This window comes from Lactuca sativa, chromosome 5 (genome assembly GCF_002870075.4).
Source record: "Lactuca sativa cultivar Salinas chromosome 5, Lsat_Salinas_v11, whole genome shotgun sequence".
Classification (NCBI taxonomy): domain Eukaryota; kingdom Viridiplantae; phylum Streptophyta; class Magnoliopsida; order Asterales; family Asteraceae; genus Lactuca; species Lactuca sativa.
In genome coordinates this window covers 203,344,842-203,360,416 of record NC_056627.2, presented here as the reverse complement: position 1 = coordinate 203,360,416, position 15,575 = coordinate 203,344,842, and the positions used below count along the sequence as shown (strand labels likewise).

The window sequence follows — 15,575 nt, the reverse complement described above, 5'->3', positions numbered from 1 at the left end:
TTGTGTTTGCATAATAAATCTTACATAGCATATTCATAATCATAATTGGTTATGTGTTTAATTGTGTGTGACCATACATAGTTTTACATGAATTAATTAATTATTAGTAAAGTTAGACTTAAATTACTAATATAATAATAACCAACTTGATAATCCATAATTATTAGCTAGCCATAAGGACAAAGTGGATTCGAACTAGATAGGAGTGTTTTTAACTAATTTATTGAATTATGTGCTTTAAGTTCGTCTGGTCTTGCAAAATCAGATAAAACCCCATCTTTGCTTTAAAATTAGGTTAACTTAGTAGTAGATAAATAAATTAGTTAACACTGTTCATTGTGATCGACACCCAACTTACCCAACTATTCTATAATTCGAGTAGGTACACTGCCTAGGTGCATTTTAGTTAGTTAAGGTAGTTAGGTTATAAATTATAAAATTAGTGGGTACTATTGTGCACATCAAGTTTTGGCGCCGTTGTCGGGGAACGACTTAGTTAATTATTAGTTTGTTTGCTTTAAATTGATCGATCCTTTTTATGGGGTAAAACTTGCAAAAAGTTACTTTTGAAGTTTAGTTTTTTAGTCAGTACTAGGATCACGTCGTGAGTCTTAAGTTCACGTCGTGAGTTTCGTTTTTTTTAGTTTTCTTGGTTTTTTTTCTGTTAGTTTTTCTGCGACAACACAAGGTGGTAACTTTTACCATGTCGTGGTGGACTGTCAGTACAAATTTTTTTTTAGTTTTTGTTCAGTTTTATGTTTTTATTTTGATTGTTTTCCATAGTTCATGACCAGAGGATCCAACACACATTTGGTGCCACCGCTTGAAGATACGGAGTCTACGCTGTACAAAAAGAATAAGAAGAAGTCGCCTCTACAAGAACTGAAATCAGCCTTTTCAAGGAAGTCAGGAAAGAAAACGGAAGCATCGAGTTCAGCCTCAAAGAGCAAGTTTGAAGTCTTCGATCAATGTCCTAATCCATACGAGACCGAGTAGGAATCAGAAACAGAATTTGGACTTTATACTAGTGAACCCGAGAACGAGCCGCAGAACGAAATGGAGAACATTGATGAGATGGCCATAGGGGATTACAAGAAGCGCATTCGATATGATGTGGGGTCGGTTTTAGTACATCCTACGATTCCTGCCAATGCCACATTCGATTTAAAGGGACATATCCTTACTGCACTCAAGGATATCCCATTCTATAGGAAGGATCATGAGGATGCTTTCAACCATTTAGACGAGGTCAATGATATTGCGGATTATCTTAATACTCCTAATATCTCAAGCGAGACAACTTTACTAAGGATGTTACCAGTCACTTTCAAAGGAGCTGCAAAAGACTGGTTGAACGCTCTTCCATCTGGTACAATCACCACATGGGCCCAATTGCATGAGAAATTTCTAGATCAGTTTTGCCCACACTCAAAAATCTCGAAAGTCAAGAAGGTTATTGCCAACTTTGAACAAAATCTGGGGGAATCATTATACGAGGCATGGGAGCACTACAAGGGGTTGTTAAGGAATTGTCCTCAACATGACCTCAATATTCAGCAAGAAATGTTGATATTCTATGATGGGGTGAATGTCATGACTAGACAACTCCTTGATTCACAAGGACAACTAATAAAGAAGAACCCAAATCAAGCTAAGGAGCTGATTGAAGAGTTTTCAAAGCACTCTCGTGAGTATCACAACCCAGGGCGTGATGGAATAAAAGGCAGTGGAGGTGCACAAACTAAAGAGATGGCTGTTGTGATGGCAATGCTTAGCACTATGGATAGGAGATTGACCCAAATGGACCAATCAATTCATGCAATTTGAGTTGGTTGCGACAGATGTAGTGGCCCACATTTGACAAGGGATTGCATTATGGATGAATATGGAAACAAGAAAGCTTAAGTTTGCTATTCGAGTGGGGACAAATACAATGAAGATTCGAGAAAACCAAAGAAGGAGTGGCTACCTTACGATGAATACAAGAAGCAAAAAGAAGAGAAATTTAGGCAAACTGGTCGGGGTTTTACCAAAGAGAGCAATCACAAGCTGAGAAGAAATTTGATCTACAGATCATGTTAAGAAGTTTATGGAAGCTTCAGAAAAAAGGCATGATGCTATTGATGTTGTAGTGGAAGATCAAAGAACTATGATGAAGAATCATCATGCTATGATGATTGACCAACAATCATTATTGAAAAATTAGCAACCTTCCATCAATAGCCTTGAAGTTCAACTTTGTCAACTTACTACTTTAGTAAATAAAAGATTGTCTCCACAAGTTCCTGAAGTGAAGACACAATCTCACGTTATGGCCATTGATACTGAAGAAGAAGCGATTTCTGAATTCCTAGAAGCTTTAGAAGTGGAGCTAAAGCCATCAGAACCAAAGCATAAGAAGACAAAGCTAGAAAACGAAGAAGCTACTGAAATGCCAAAATCACGACGTGATCCCGATAAGTTCACGTCGTGGGATCGGTTTGCACAGAAAAAAATCGTATCTTATAAACCGCCTTTGTCATTCCCATCTCGAGCTAATCATAGTCCACTAGAAAGGGAACATCTGGAGTTTATTCAGCAAATAAAGGGTATTTCTATTAATGCTCCTTTTATTGATTCACTTGCAAAAGTTCCTAAATACGTTATGTTCCTCCAAGATTTAATAGACACTCAACTTGAATTGAAAAAGAATTCTAAGGTAATTCTAAGTGAACAAAGCTCAAGGGTTGTGTTAGGAGAGATATTTAAGAAGATGGGATATCCTAGACACCTCACTCTTCCATGTGAGTTTGGTAATCAGATGAAGATATATGCTTTAGCCGATTCTAGGGCTAGCATTAATTTGATGCCTTTCTCGTTTTATCAAAAGTTAAATATTTAGAAGATGAAGGGTACTAAAATGACAATTCACATGGCAAACCGTTCAATGACTCGCCCAAGACGGATAGTAGAATACATCCTAGTTAAAAATGGGAAATTCATTTTACCAGTTGACTTTGTAGTGATGGACATGAAGGAGGATGTAAATGTCCCCATTATTCTTGGTCGCCCTCTACTAAATACTGCTAGAGCTCTTGTCGATGCTCGAGAATCTAAGCTCACGTTGAGGTTCGGTGATGAATAAGAAACTTTTGGAGTACAAGATGGTTTCCAAGGATATGATGTTCAAGGTGAAGTGTTTAATATTGAAGATGACAATGAGCTTGTAGAATTGGAGAAACGTTTGGAAGAAGAAATTGAAACAATTCAGCAAGTCAAGCACACCAACCCAAGAGCTTCTGTTCCACTTGTATTCGAGGTGTTTGCTTACAAAACACCAACATCTTGGGTGAGTAAGGAAAGTGATGACATGTATAGTAATGAAGAGGAGGTCATATCAAAGGAGACTAGCCCAGTGAAGGAGGAGGAGGATATTATGAAGCTTAAACATGATGAAAATTTGAAGATTCAAGGGATCAATCGCAAGCTCGATGAAAACGAAGTCAAGCATAAAAAGGAGAATTCTAAAAAGGCGTATATTCGTCGAGTGCAAGCTTACAAGAGGCGTTTCAAGGAGCAAAAGATCCTGCTGGGGGACTCTTGTGACGAGTCGATGTAGGAGGCACGGAGTCCGATTCACGACTCCTCAAAAAGAAGCGCTTCCCGGGAGGCAACCCGAGTTTGGTTTGCATTTTCTTTTCTTTTCTTTTTAGTTTTTGTGTTTTTGATTAGGAAAGCTATCAATTCATTATCTAAATACTGTTAAGTGGTAAAAAATTAGCTATGGGATACTTTAGAAATAAGTGGTAAACAATTAGCAAAAACAAAAAAATTCATTATCAAAAAATTATAGGGTCCAGACTTGGTTCACGTCGTGGTAAACCTCACCATGTCGTGGCTATAGATAAACTACGGGATAAGTGTAAAACTGATGACCATTAAGATGGACCCAGGTTGATTTTGACCCAAACGAAATCCACGATGTGGTATTGCCTGTTACGACGTGGCCTTTAAAAAGTCACGAGAGGGGACCAGTTCATAAACCCTTTGACCAAAAGTTGTTCCCTATTTGTTTACTTTCACACGAACTGAAGCAAGAGTCCCCACAACCGATTTTTTTCAATTTTTCTTCCAAATCTCTTGCATTCTCTTGTCCTTTCACTCAATCTGGTATGTATTTCATGCTATAATAGTTGCTATTTATCCCAATTTTATGCATTTAGTTGGTTAGGGTTTTCTTTAGAAATTAAAATGTCCCAAATTGGTTATATTGGTTAGTATTTTCACTTTGAATGCCCTTAGAATAGCAGAAGTAACAAACCCCAAGTGTTAAGTTGGCTAGATTTGGACTGTTTTATGCTCGCTGTCATTTCACGTTCCGTTTATGAGACCATGACGTGGTGTGCAAAACCACGACGTGGTTCCTGGGCGACCATGTTTTCTGTTTAGTTTTTGGTAACATATTTTAGGTGTTTTGTTTTTGTTTTGGTTTGTTTTCGACCATTGTAGGAAAATGGCACCTAGAAGAGTTGTTCATCAGGACAATGACCCGATTGATGTGGCGAGTATTCATCGGTTATATCGCTTTGCGCAAAACATTTCACGGGCCTTGTTAATGACCTATCAGAACCGTTTGGGATGGTTATACAATAGGGAGTTTGCTATAGCTCCGATTGTTGACTGGGGATGGCTTGGCGGTATTGGAATGGTTGTTGAATTGGAACGCTATTGGACTAAAGTGTACGAGGGGGACCATTTTTCCTTTACTTGCCATGGGTGGAGGAACTTGTTTGCGATCCAAGAACCCATGTATCAGGAATCATCAGTGGAGTTTTTCTCTACTGTGATCTTTCAAGAACGCACCATTGATTTTGATTATAACTGGGCACTAGTTTTCCGGTTGGGCATGGTGTATCGGGAATGTAGTCTTTGGGAATTTTCTTGGAGCATGGGGATCTATACGGAAGTGGTGACTCAATCTTCGTTCTTTGTTCCATTTTTACTTGGTTGCGTTCGGGATTTTACGCCCGGTACTTTTGATGCTTAATTTTGGCAGACTATCGCCAATCACGGGTACAATTCTCGTGATTCAAGTGAAGCACAAATTCGGAACCCGGTGGATCATTTTCTTCACCGCCTTATCACCTTTTCTATCAATCACAAACACCATGGTTATAAGGTTTCCTTACAAAATTTGTTATTTTTGTGGAGTATTATTACTCCTGGAGTGAGTTGTGATCTTCCTTACATGCTCACAAGATTTATGGGAAAGAAAGCGACCAGTTCACGTCAAGGAAGTCCGATTACGAGTGGACATTTGGTCACCCGCCTTGCCCAGTCATATGGGATTTTGTCACACGATTATGTGCGGAATCTTACCCATTTTCCAAACAATGATTTAACTATTTAGTTTTTGGGTGTTATGAGAGTGGTGGTCGATGTCGGGGGGGGGGGGGGGGGGGGGGGTATTTTATACCCCCGGAGGATAGAGAGCAAGAGGAGGAGCAATCGGAGCAACAACCTACAGCGAGGCCCCATAGAAGAAATGTTAGAGTCCGAGGAGAAATTGAGAGTGAACGTGCTGCTTAACAGCATGAGGAGGGAATGTCCACCGACCCATTTCAAAGTCGAGTTGGGTCCTATTTGGATAATCTCCGTGGTGGGATGAATTACAACACACAGATGTTGGAGGCCATGTTTTCTCACATGGGTGAAGTTCGACCAACTTCTGTACTGCCACAGTTCCCGTACATACCGACATGGGAGGAGCTTTGGATGCCAAGGGGAGATGGAGAAGGACCTAGTGGAGTATAAGGACATGGCGATGATGATGATTGACTCTCTTATTCTTAGTTCTTATTTAGTTTTATTTGGTTTTGTTTTGTATGTTTTTGAACTTATTATGGTTTGTAAGACTTAGTTTGTTATTATGTTACTTCTATTTTCTTTTGGTTGTTTGATTACAGCTAGCATTGAAGTCTTGGGAAGGGAGTAAGGTCGAGTCAAGAGTCATGACCGTCTAGTCAAGTATCGTTGAAGTCTAAAATCATGAGTTGAAACCCACAATTGGAAATAAATGTGGGGTGCGTCAAGGAGAGAGGATAGAGTCAAAACGGGTCTTTAGAGTACTACATTAGAAGAGTATTAAATATTTCAGACATTCGTCCAAATTACAAGTTGCATTGAGAAATGGGAGACCTTTTCACGACGTGGCACTGCATTTCACGTCGTGAGCTGGTGATCCGTGAATACTAAGAATGCGTTTTGTGCGATCTCACGATGTGGTATTATACATCACGACGTGATTTCTGATTTTTCTCAATTCCGAAGTTCATTTGCAAGTTCTATCTTATGGATAGCCACGTTTCTTCTTGGGATCGTTATAAAGACCAGTATTTATAGCTCTCCTTTATTCAACAATGTGGCGTATGCTTTCCCACATTGTTCTACACGTTTTGGAGGCTTCTACCACTCTTATTGAAGATTGAAGCTTTGATTTATTGATGGCTCATTTGCATATTTCGTGCGCTTAAGGTTCCAATTTTTATTTTGAAGAGGTCCATATCCGAAATGCACATTTTATCCACACTTTTGGAGTTCCATTTGCACAGCTATCCAAGGGGAGTTTGTTCCTTTTTCTCCCTTTTTCTTAATTTTGATTATTGCTTACAATGAGGGCATTGTATGAAATAAGTGTGGGGTAGGGGGTAGAAAAACTAAATTACTTGATAATTTGGTAAATTTTAAAATTTTTCCTAATTGAATCTAGCAGTAATAATTTGAATTATAGATGCAAGTGTTATATGGGATGATCTGATAAGAGCTCAAATGTTTGAGCGAATATACGTTATAGTGCATTTGTGGCCTCCCTTATTTTAGTGAAATCATGGAATAAAAACATAACCCCGCTTATTTTGAGGAATGCAATATATTTAGCAGCCTGAACCAAAAATCTATCCAAGAAATTTATGTCTTAACCAATAAAGGTTGAAGTTAAGCGCCCCTGCTTAAGCATGTAGGTTTTGAGTGAAAAAAAGTGATATATACATGTAAAAAAAGAGATCAAGTACCAAAAGTGAAAAATTGAAGAATTATGGAGCATAAAACTATCAAAGTTTGAAGATCAAAAGATCAAAATTCTTAAGAATCAAAAGTTGAAGATGCCAAAAATCATGAAAGAAGTGAGTTCAAAGAAGTTAAAGATCAAATATCAAGCAATGTGAAGAATTCAAGAGCTCTAAGTGATGGTATCTTAAAGTTGTAACTCTCTAGTTTATGTATGTTTGGGTAGCTTTACAAAAATACTTTGAGGTTAAGTAAGATTTCTGGGGATGGCTTCGGAGGGTTGCATGAAATGAGCATTGTTCTAAAGAAGTAGGTGAGTGTTTATGAAGATTGTGAGTATTTAGAGTATGGGGAGGTCATTTAGAAAAAATTTAGACACAAATGCATGCGTTGAGGTCTTGACATAATGGCTGAATTGGAATTGGATTGTTTTATGTGATGCTAGCGATGAAGGTTTAAATTTAAATTAAGTAGATTTGCTTGAGGGCAAGCAAAGCCTAAGTGTGGGATATTTTGATATTGGCATATTTATACATATTTTTAGGCAATATTGATCTACATTTTTATTAATATTTTGGTTATTTGCATAGAATTATGGTACTTATAAGGATAAAATGTTATTTACAGCCAAAATAAAGCATTTTCGAAGAGAGGGACCAGAAGTGACAATATATAGAACATTGGAGATTTGAAGCACAAAAGATGTAGAAATTTACGGATTTACCTGAAGTCACGACGTGGTCTCGATCTTTCCAGAAGATAAGTACGCGAAGAAAGAGTCCTTGGCGAATACGGATTACTTACGGATCACGTCGTGAATCGCTTGTCATGACGTGGCATGTGAAAATTCAGATATTATAAATACTCTTGGCCATTACGACTTGGGAGACTTTTGGCTGATTGGAGGGTTTCCAGAAGACGAATTTTAGCAGAGGAGAAGTTCTGGAAAAAGGTTTTCAACACCAAGGGATTAGAGGTTCATCATTTAGTTACTTATTTGATACTTATGAACATGTTTACCTATTTAGTTTGTGTTTGTTTGTTAGTTGCTATTATGAACATCTAAATCTAGATACTCTTGTCTAGCTAGATAAAGCTTCTAACTTATGAATAGCTTAATTTACATGGATTTATTTAGTTGGTGAATTTCTTGTGTTTGATTTATCGTCACCTAGCATGCTTATGTTTGTTTCTTTAGTTGCTTAAATTCATGTTCTGTGTAGCTTAGTGACCATTAACTGCATGAACTTGTTTACCTAGTGATTTAGTGAGTATTAAATTGCTAGAGCTAGGATTGACCAATCTTAGTTAGTAATTAGAGTAAATAAATTTAGCTATGCTAGAGAACATAGATTATGACCATAATTGTGTTTGCATAATAAATCTTACATAGCATATTCATAATCATAATTGGTTCTGTGTTTAATTGTGTGTGGCCATACATAGTTTTACATGAATTAATTAATTATTAGTAAAGTTAGACTTAAATTACTAATATAATAATAACCAACTTGATAATCCATAATTATTAGCTAGCCATAAGGACAAAGTGGATTCGAACTAGATAGGAGTGTTTTTAACTAATTTATTGAATTATGTGCTTTAAGTTCGTCTGGTCTTGCAAAATCAGATAAAACCCCATCTTTGCTCTAAAATTAGGTTAATTTAGTAGTAGATAAATAAATTAGTTAACACTGTTCCCTGTGATCGACACCTAACTTACCCAACTATTATATAATTCAACTAGTTACACTGCCTAGGTGCATTTTAGTTAGTTAAGGTAGTTAGGTTATAAATTATAAAATTAGTGGGTACTATTGTGCACATCAATGTCCTACAGTGTTTGAAGAGTTCTCTCTCTTTGCTCAGCGGTTTGTGGGTGATAGGTTGTACTCTTGTCGAGTTTGGTTCCTAAGGACTTTTGTAGTGACTGCCAAAAACATGAGGTAAACCTGCTATCTCTGTCAGATATAATGGATATTGTCACACCATGTAATCATACAATCTCCTTGATGTACGTCCTTATTAGTTTCTCCATTTTGTTTGTCTCGTTTATTGGCAGGAAGTGCGCGGATTTGGTTAACCTATCGACAATTACCCATATAGTGTCATGCCTACCAGTTGTCTTTGGCAATTTAGTTTTGAAGTCATTGGTTATCCGCTCCGACTTCCACTCTAGTATATCCGGTTGTTGTAGCAAACCCGATGGCTTTTGGTTCTCTACTTTGACCTTGGCGCATGTCAAAACCTCGCCTATATAAGTAACGATTTCCGCCTTCATGTTAGGCCACCAATATAGTTTCTTGAGGGCTAGATACATCTTGTCTGACCCGGGATGAACGAAGTACTTTGTCTTATGAGCTTCGTTCACTATAATGTCATTGTACCCGCCGAATCTCGATGTCCAGATTCGATTCATGAGATAAGGAGCTCTGTCACCCTTGACCTCAAGGTTTTTATCCATTCCTCGTAAGGCTTCACTTGCGACATTCTCAGGTTTCAAAGCTTCAAGTTGCGCCTCCTTGATCCGGGTGGATAGATGTGAATGGATAGTCATTGTTAGTGATTTTACTTGGCAGCCCGAGTACTCCTTTTGACTTAGGACATCTGCTACCACGTTGGCCTTTCCCGGATGATAATGAATTTCGCATTCGTAATGATTTAGTAATTCTACACATCGTCATTGCCTCATATTGAGCTCTCTTTGATTGAAGATGTGTTGTAGACTCTTATGGTCAGTGAAGATCATACAGTTTGATCAATAATACGAAACTAGTTTTTCTTCAGCTTGATCACCACCGTTGCAGTAGCCTCATCATAAACCCAAAATTCTATTGTATCCAAAGTGCCTTCGGGTAAGCGCTTGGAAGAGGAATCCTTTTGGCTTTCTTTGTGGGTGGCCACATGAAATTCACCATTGTTTTGTTTGTGTGTGGATCAATGGCACCCTTGTCCTTCTTAGTAAACGATGAAGCAGTCTTTAAGTTTTCAAAGTTAATTTTCGCTTTAATCTTAAGGAAATTCTTAAAGGACCATGCCATGGTATCATTGTTTAGGTTGTGGAAAGGTGTGTGGATGAGTTCTGAAAGATCAACTTTTGTCCAGGACATGAAGTCGACTTTCTTCTCATAATATTCAATTCTTCCAATTTTTCGCTTCACGATCCACATCTTCTTTTCAACATTGTACCCCCACATGATGATGCCAGAATGATCACCATTTTTTCTATGAACTTCTTCCCAGTTTCCATGAAAAGTATTTCAGGGTGATCACCGGGAACATTTTGATCTGAATTCTTCATCAAGAGCATTTTCTGATAGAACCCATTTTGAACGAACGGTGGATGCAGAAGAAATAATATCTCGAGATTTATCATGTATGAATATATGAAAATATGAAGAACATGATGAGTAATTCATAGATAAGAAAAGAAAGAGAGATAAAAATATTATTCATTAAGAACAATGGTGGGCGAGAAAACTCTCCTTAGGTGGGAGAGATCCCACCGCTTTCTCTCACTCTAGGATTACATTGTGAGAAATGGTGAGTAATAAGAGAACGACCACCTCTCCCTTTATATAGGAGGGGAGATAAAATACACCAACAATACAATAAAGTAAAACATACAACCTAACTATCACTCATTATTTGTAGAGCATTTCCATGCTCTAACAATCTCTCCCTAAATGCTTACAAATGACGAGAGATACAATAAGTGATATAAGGCTATAATACAGTAATCGGACTAGCAAGTGTGGTAATAAAATGAAACATAATGAGAACCAAGTGCTGAAATGTCTCTGAAACTCTAAAGTGTCTATGAAGTCTGAAACTGGTCATGAATCTCTAAACAATGAAGGTCTTCGGCTTCAAATCACCACTAATGAACCAGAAAAATAAGATCCAATTCTTCAAACTAGTCATAATCATCGGAAGAAGAAGATCACCATGAGCAAGTAGAAGATCCAATAAAAGAAACACTTTGTCTTCAAAAAGTCTGAAAAACATCTCGAGTTCTCGAATCATAATACACCAAAAATTTTCAAAGAATAACCTGCTAACAATGTGAAGCATCCAAAAAGTGAAGTCCGGATAATAAATAATGTGAATCCAAAGACATGGTCAGCAATGCCAAAAATTTGATCAACCGATCAAAAATAAGTATCACGTCACATCGCCAAATTAATATTCGTCTTCAAAATATCACAAATCCAAACATGAAAAATCATAAGTTCTGAACCGGATGCAAACACAAAATCATCATGTGGTGGAGTCTGAATAATAAGTACTTTGGAGCTGGTAAACATCTAGTAATGCCAAAAATTTATTTGATCCGTGAAGACCAAAAAGCAGTGCCACAACACATCACTAAATAAATCATCGTCTTCAAAAAGTCTTCAAAAATCCAAACTCAAACAATCATAAAATCATATCTGGATGATATCATAATATTCTCTCCCTATTTTTGATAACCAAAGATCGGATATCAAAAATAAATATATCATCGGGATGGAGAGTGTCGGATACCAAGAGCAAAGAGGGTTCTCCCTAGATGTATGAAGGGTCTCGATAAGACACAAGAAATCGAGCAAAGAAGACACTCTGTGGTCATGAGCAGTTGGGTGACTTAGTTGGTGGAAGCTGCTCGAACAAATACCAAAGAAAGAGGAATAACTCTGCATGAAAAATCGTTGTTGTACCGAACAAATATCAATATACCCAAACTGCGGTGTCGGAAACTCTCGAAGTGGTCTTTAATAGAAAAATAAAGTTCATATGCTCAAGATACATGATTCGTCAACCAAAGATCAAAAGTGACAGGTCATAAAATTCCATAAAGTGAAGAATGTGGAGGAGGAGGGGAGCGTTTCTGCGCTATATATCGAAGTGCAGGGGCTGAAAAAGAAAATTCGGTATAAATGGGCTAACTGCGGTATAAATACGGAAGTGTGGACGGCAGTGGCTTATTTATTTATTTATTTAGTCTACTCGGTAGCGGCAACGCCATAAGCCGTTATGTTGATTTGGCACCTCTCATAACGGTGCTATAACACCGGGACATCGCCCCCTCTCATGTTACTTGGTGTTATATTAAAAAATGTTACCATGACCACGGAAAATAACGTGAGAATCAACCAATCAAAAGTCATTATCTCACTCTCTCTCTCTAACTCTCTTTGTATCTCTTAACATGTTATAGCATGTTATAACATTTGCACAATTTCCTACATAAATCAAATGGTGTTAAAGATGACATAACTTATGAGTTGTCAAATTTTGGATATGATAACATGTCTTAACATGTTGCCCACACCCACCAGTCTTAAAGAGGCTGCGGTGTTGGGTTGCGGATGGGATCAAGGTTTCTCAACTGCGGTGAGGTTATGGGAATGTGGTATTCTACGGTTTTGGCAAAAATAATGCGGTAAAGACAAAAAAGTGAGGGGGTATGGGAGGCATAAGGTGACGTGTGTTTTATAAGGCTGGAGGGAGTGGAGCCGCACTCCCTCCCATTACCGCAGCTTCCTTAAAACACCAAAGGAGTGGAAAGAAGAGAGAGAAAGAAGAGAGAGATAGAGAGATAGAGGAGGAGAGAGAGGAAGGGAGCGCTCCCTCTCATTACCGCATTCCCTATCCGCGCTTCCAAAACCGCATGGAGGGTACGGTGTTTTAATGCCACATCAGCTGCGGTTTCAGCCAAACCGCACCCCACACCCTCCATCTAATAGCAGATAAAAGGTGATGGATGATTGGTCGTATGATAGGTGGGACACAAAAGGAGGTTCACTTGTAAAAATGATTTGTCCGGAGATTGTCTATAAAATGAGATAAAACAAAATAAAATAAAATAAATAGAAAATAAAAGCAAAAAGTAAAAAGGTTTGAGTGTGGCAGTAAAAATAAATATGGTTTAAGAGTTGTGGGATATCACGTGAGTATCCATGGGGTATTGTGATGTAAGAAAATGATGGGATGTGTATGGAAAATTAAGTACATCAAAGGACAAACGGACGTGAGGTTTATCATGTCTAAAAGCAAAGACATGCTATCCAGGACTTGTACAACAGCAAGATAACTTGTACATTTTCCATTTTGAGATATAATAAATGAGTAAATATCAGCCATATTAAAGATCTAGAGCGTATACCTTCAGTGATTTTTCATTCGTAACAGCATAGCCTCAAAATATTTGCTTGATATCTTCTTCAAAAATCAAGTCTTCTCCATATACCAAAGATATTTTTGTCTCTTCCATAACATGGAATAAAATCATCGAGTGAGCTCTTTAGACAAAAAATATCCTTCTTCCTTTCGAGGAGCAAGAAAAATAACTTTATGAATCCGGATTTTCAGCAGAAAATTATGAACGAACATCGGCAACTTTTTATCCTTGAAAGCTTGAATCACACCCAAAAATAGAAGAACTCATCATAAGATTTCCGGTTTGGATCCGATTTTTTTTTTCAAAAACACGAAAAATCTTCAAGATAATTACCGAACGAGAGTCGTTCCCTTGAAATAATCGTGAGATCTTCAAGGTACGGCTTTGATACCAATTGATAGAACTCATTTTGAACGAACGGTGGATGCGGAAGAAATAATATCTCAAGATTTATCGGGTATAAATATATGAAATATGAAGAACATGATGAGTAATTCTTAAATAAGAAAAGAAAGAGAGATAAAAATATTATTCATGAAGAACAATGGTGGGAGAGAAAACTCTCCCTAGGTGGGAGAGATCCCACCACTTTCTCTCTCTCTAGGATTACATTGTGAGAAAAGATGCATAATAAGAAAATGACCACCTCCCCTTTTATATAGGAGGGAGAGATAAAATACATCAACAATACAATAAATGAGAACATACAACCTAACTATCACTCATTATTTTCATGCCCCAACATTTTCCCTTTCAGCTGCTCAACCCTAATTTGCTTCTCTCTTCTTTCTTGAGCGGATAGAGAACTAGAAGATAAGAATGTATCAAGATTAGCATTTGGAGCAGGTCTTGTAGCTCTTTCACTTGAAGATTATGAAGCTGCATTGGCGGGACCTGAACTAGAAGCAGTGATCTTTTCTCTTTTAGCACTCAAGGGTTGAAATTCATCACCAAACTTCTTAAATAGGTGTTGTTTTAGATCAAAGAATAGATCAATTAAACAACAAAGATTCGCTTAAAGCTCTGAGATCTTTAAATAGGCGTTGTAACAGTTGCATCCTTCTCTGGGTTTGAGATACTTTGTTGAATAAATTTCTTCAAACTCTTTTTCTGTCAATTCATCTTCTTGATCCTCTTGATCTTCTTCATCATCATATAATTCAATCTCTTCAATGGTGAAATAAAACTTTTGTTTGGGCGCCACATCTTTGTCGGCAACCTCAACATTTTTTGAACCAAGAACATGAGTGTCTTCAATCTCAACAAACTTTCCAAATTTAACTAACTCCTTTAATCCTTGATAAGCAACTCTGACAGACTTTCTCGATTGCTTCATGAGACTAAAAGTGTTGGGACCCAAAGCTTTTATATCCAATGTATCGGGCGTCCTTTCGATTCGAGGATATTTTTCATTAAAAATCATCTGAAGGAACCTAGGTACATCAAAAATAGGTCATTTTTCTTTCCCATGAGGTTGCTCTTCATTTCTTCGAAGACTAACTTTGAGATGTTGTAATCCCAGTCCACAGCTAAAGCAACAATGGTTGAGGTCACAGTCTGACCGATTTTGTCAGAGCCTCGCTTTCTTCCTGAAGTGCAACTCACGAAGGAGTGTGCCAAGAACCTCCAGTAGGGTAGCAGTAATTTCTTGATAGTGGGAGGATAGTTTCCTTCATAACACATTTTCTCCAGAACTTCCTTGACACGATCAGCAGTGTACTCAATTGGGAGTGCAGATGCATCACCAAATTCAAGTACTCTCAAATAACTTGTTCAGAGAAAATCACTTGTGTTCCTTTCACCATAGATTCCATTGTACCAGTTCCATTTGCTCCTAGTTTGTTGATGAAGCATTTCTAGAAATCGGTGATCAGGTCTCTATGAATGACTGGATTGGCACAAAGGGCTTGAGAGATCCTCCAGTTGTTCAAACCCACCATCATGGATTAGAATTCTTGAGAAGTAGCAGGAGGATCCATGAGATATCCAGCAATGTTATGAGATTCTACGAATTAAATTCCTCTGCCATTTATCTACACCAAACATGCGAATCGAGAACTAATTTAAAATTAATTATATGGAGTCTGAAATCCGATTTCAGTCAAAGTCAAAGTCAAAATTTTAGTCGATTTTCGGTCAAAGATGATCGATTTTGGTCAAAGATAATCGATTTCGGTCGAAGTCACTTGTTGACCAGACGATTTCAGTCAACGTTGGTTGATTTATGTCGAGAACCCAAATTTCGGTCAGATTGGGTCGGATCTTCATCATATCTCGGTCGAATCTGGGTTGAACCGAAAACCTAAAATCTCATTCAAAACTGTTCCAACATAGTTCGTCGGAAACCTCGTAAACCTGCAAATCCTTT

The 15,575-nt window shown here is 37.7% G+C and overlaps 1 non-coding gene across 1 annotated transcript; it reads right to left on the bottom strand.

Annotated features, from left to right (window-relative positions):
* Window positions 1–1,440: 1,440 nt before the first annotated feature.
* On the bottom strand, window positions 1,441–1,547 carry LOC111918851 (small nucleolar RNA R71). The gene has a single exon (XR_002859350.1). It is a non-coding gene; the product is annotated as a small nucleolar RNA R71 (small nucleolar RNA).
* Window positions 1,548–15,575: the final 14,028 nt, after the last annotated feature.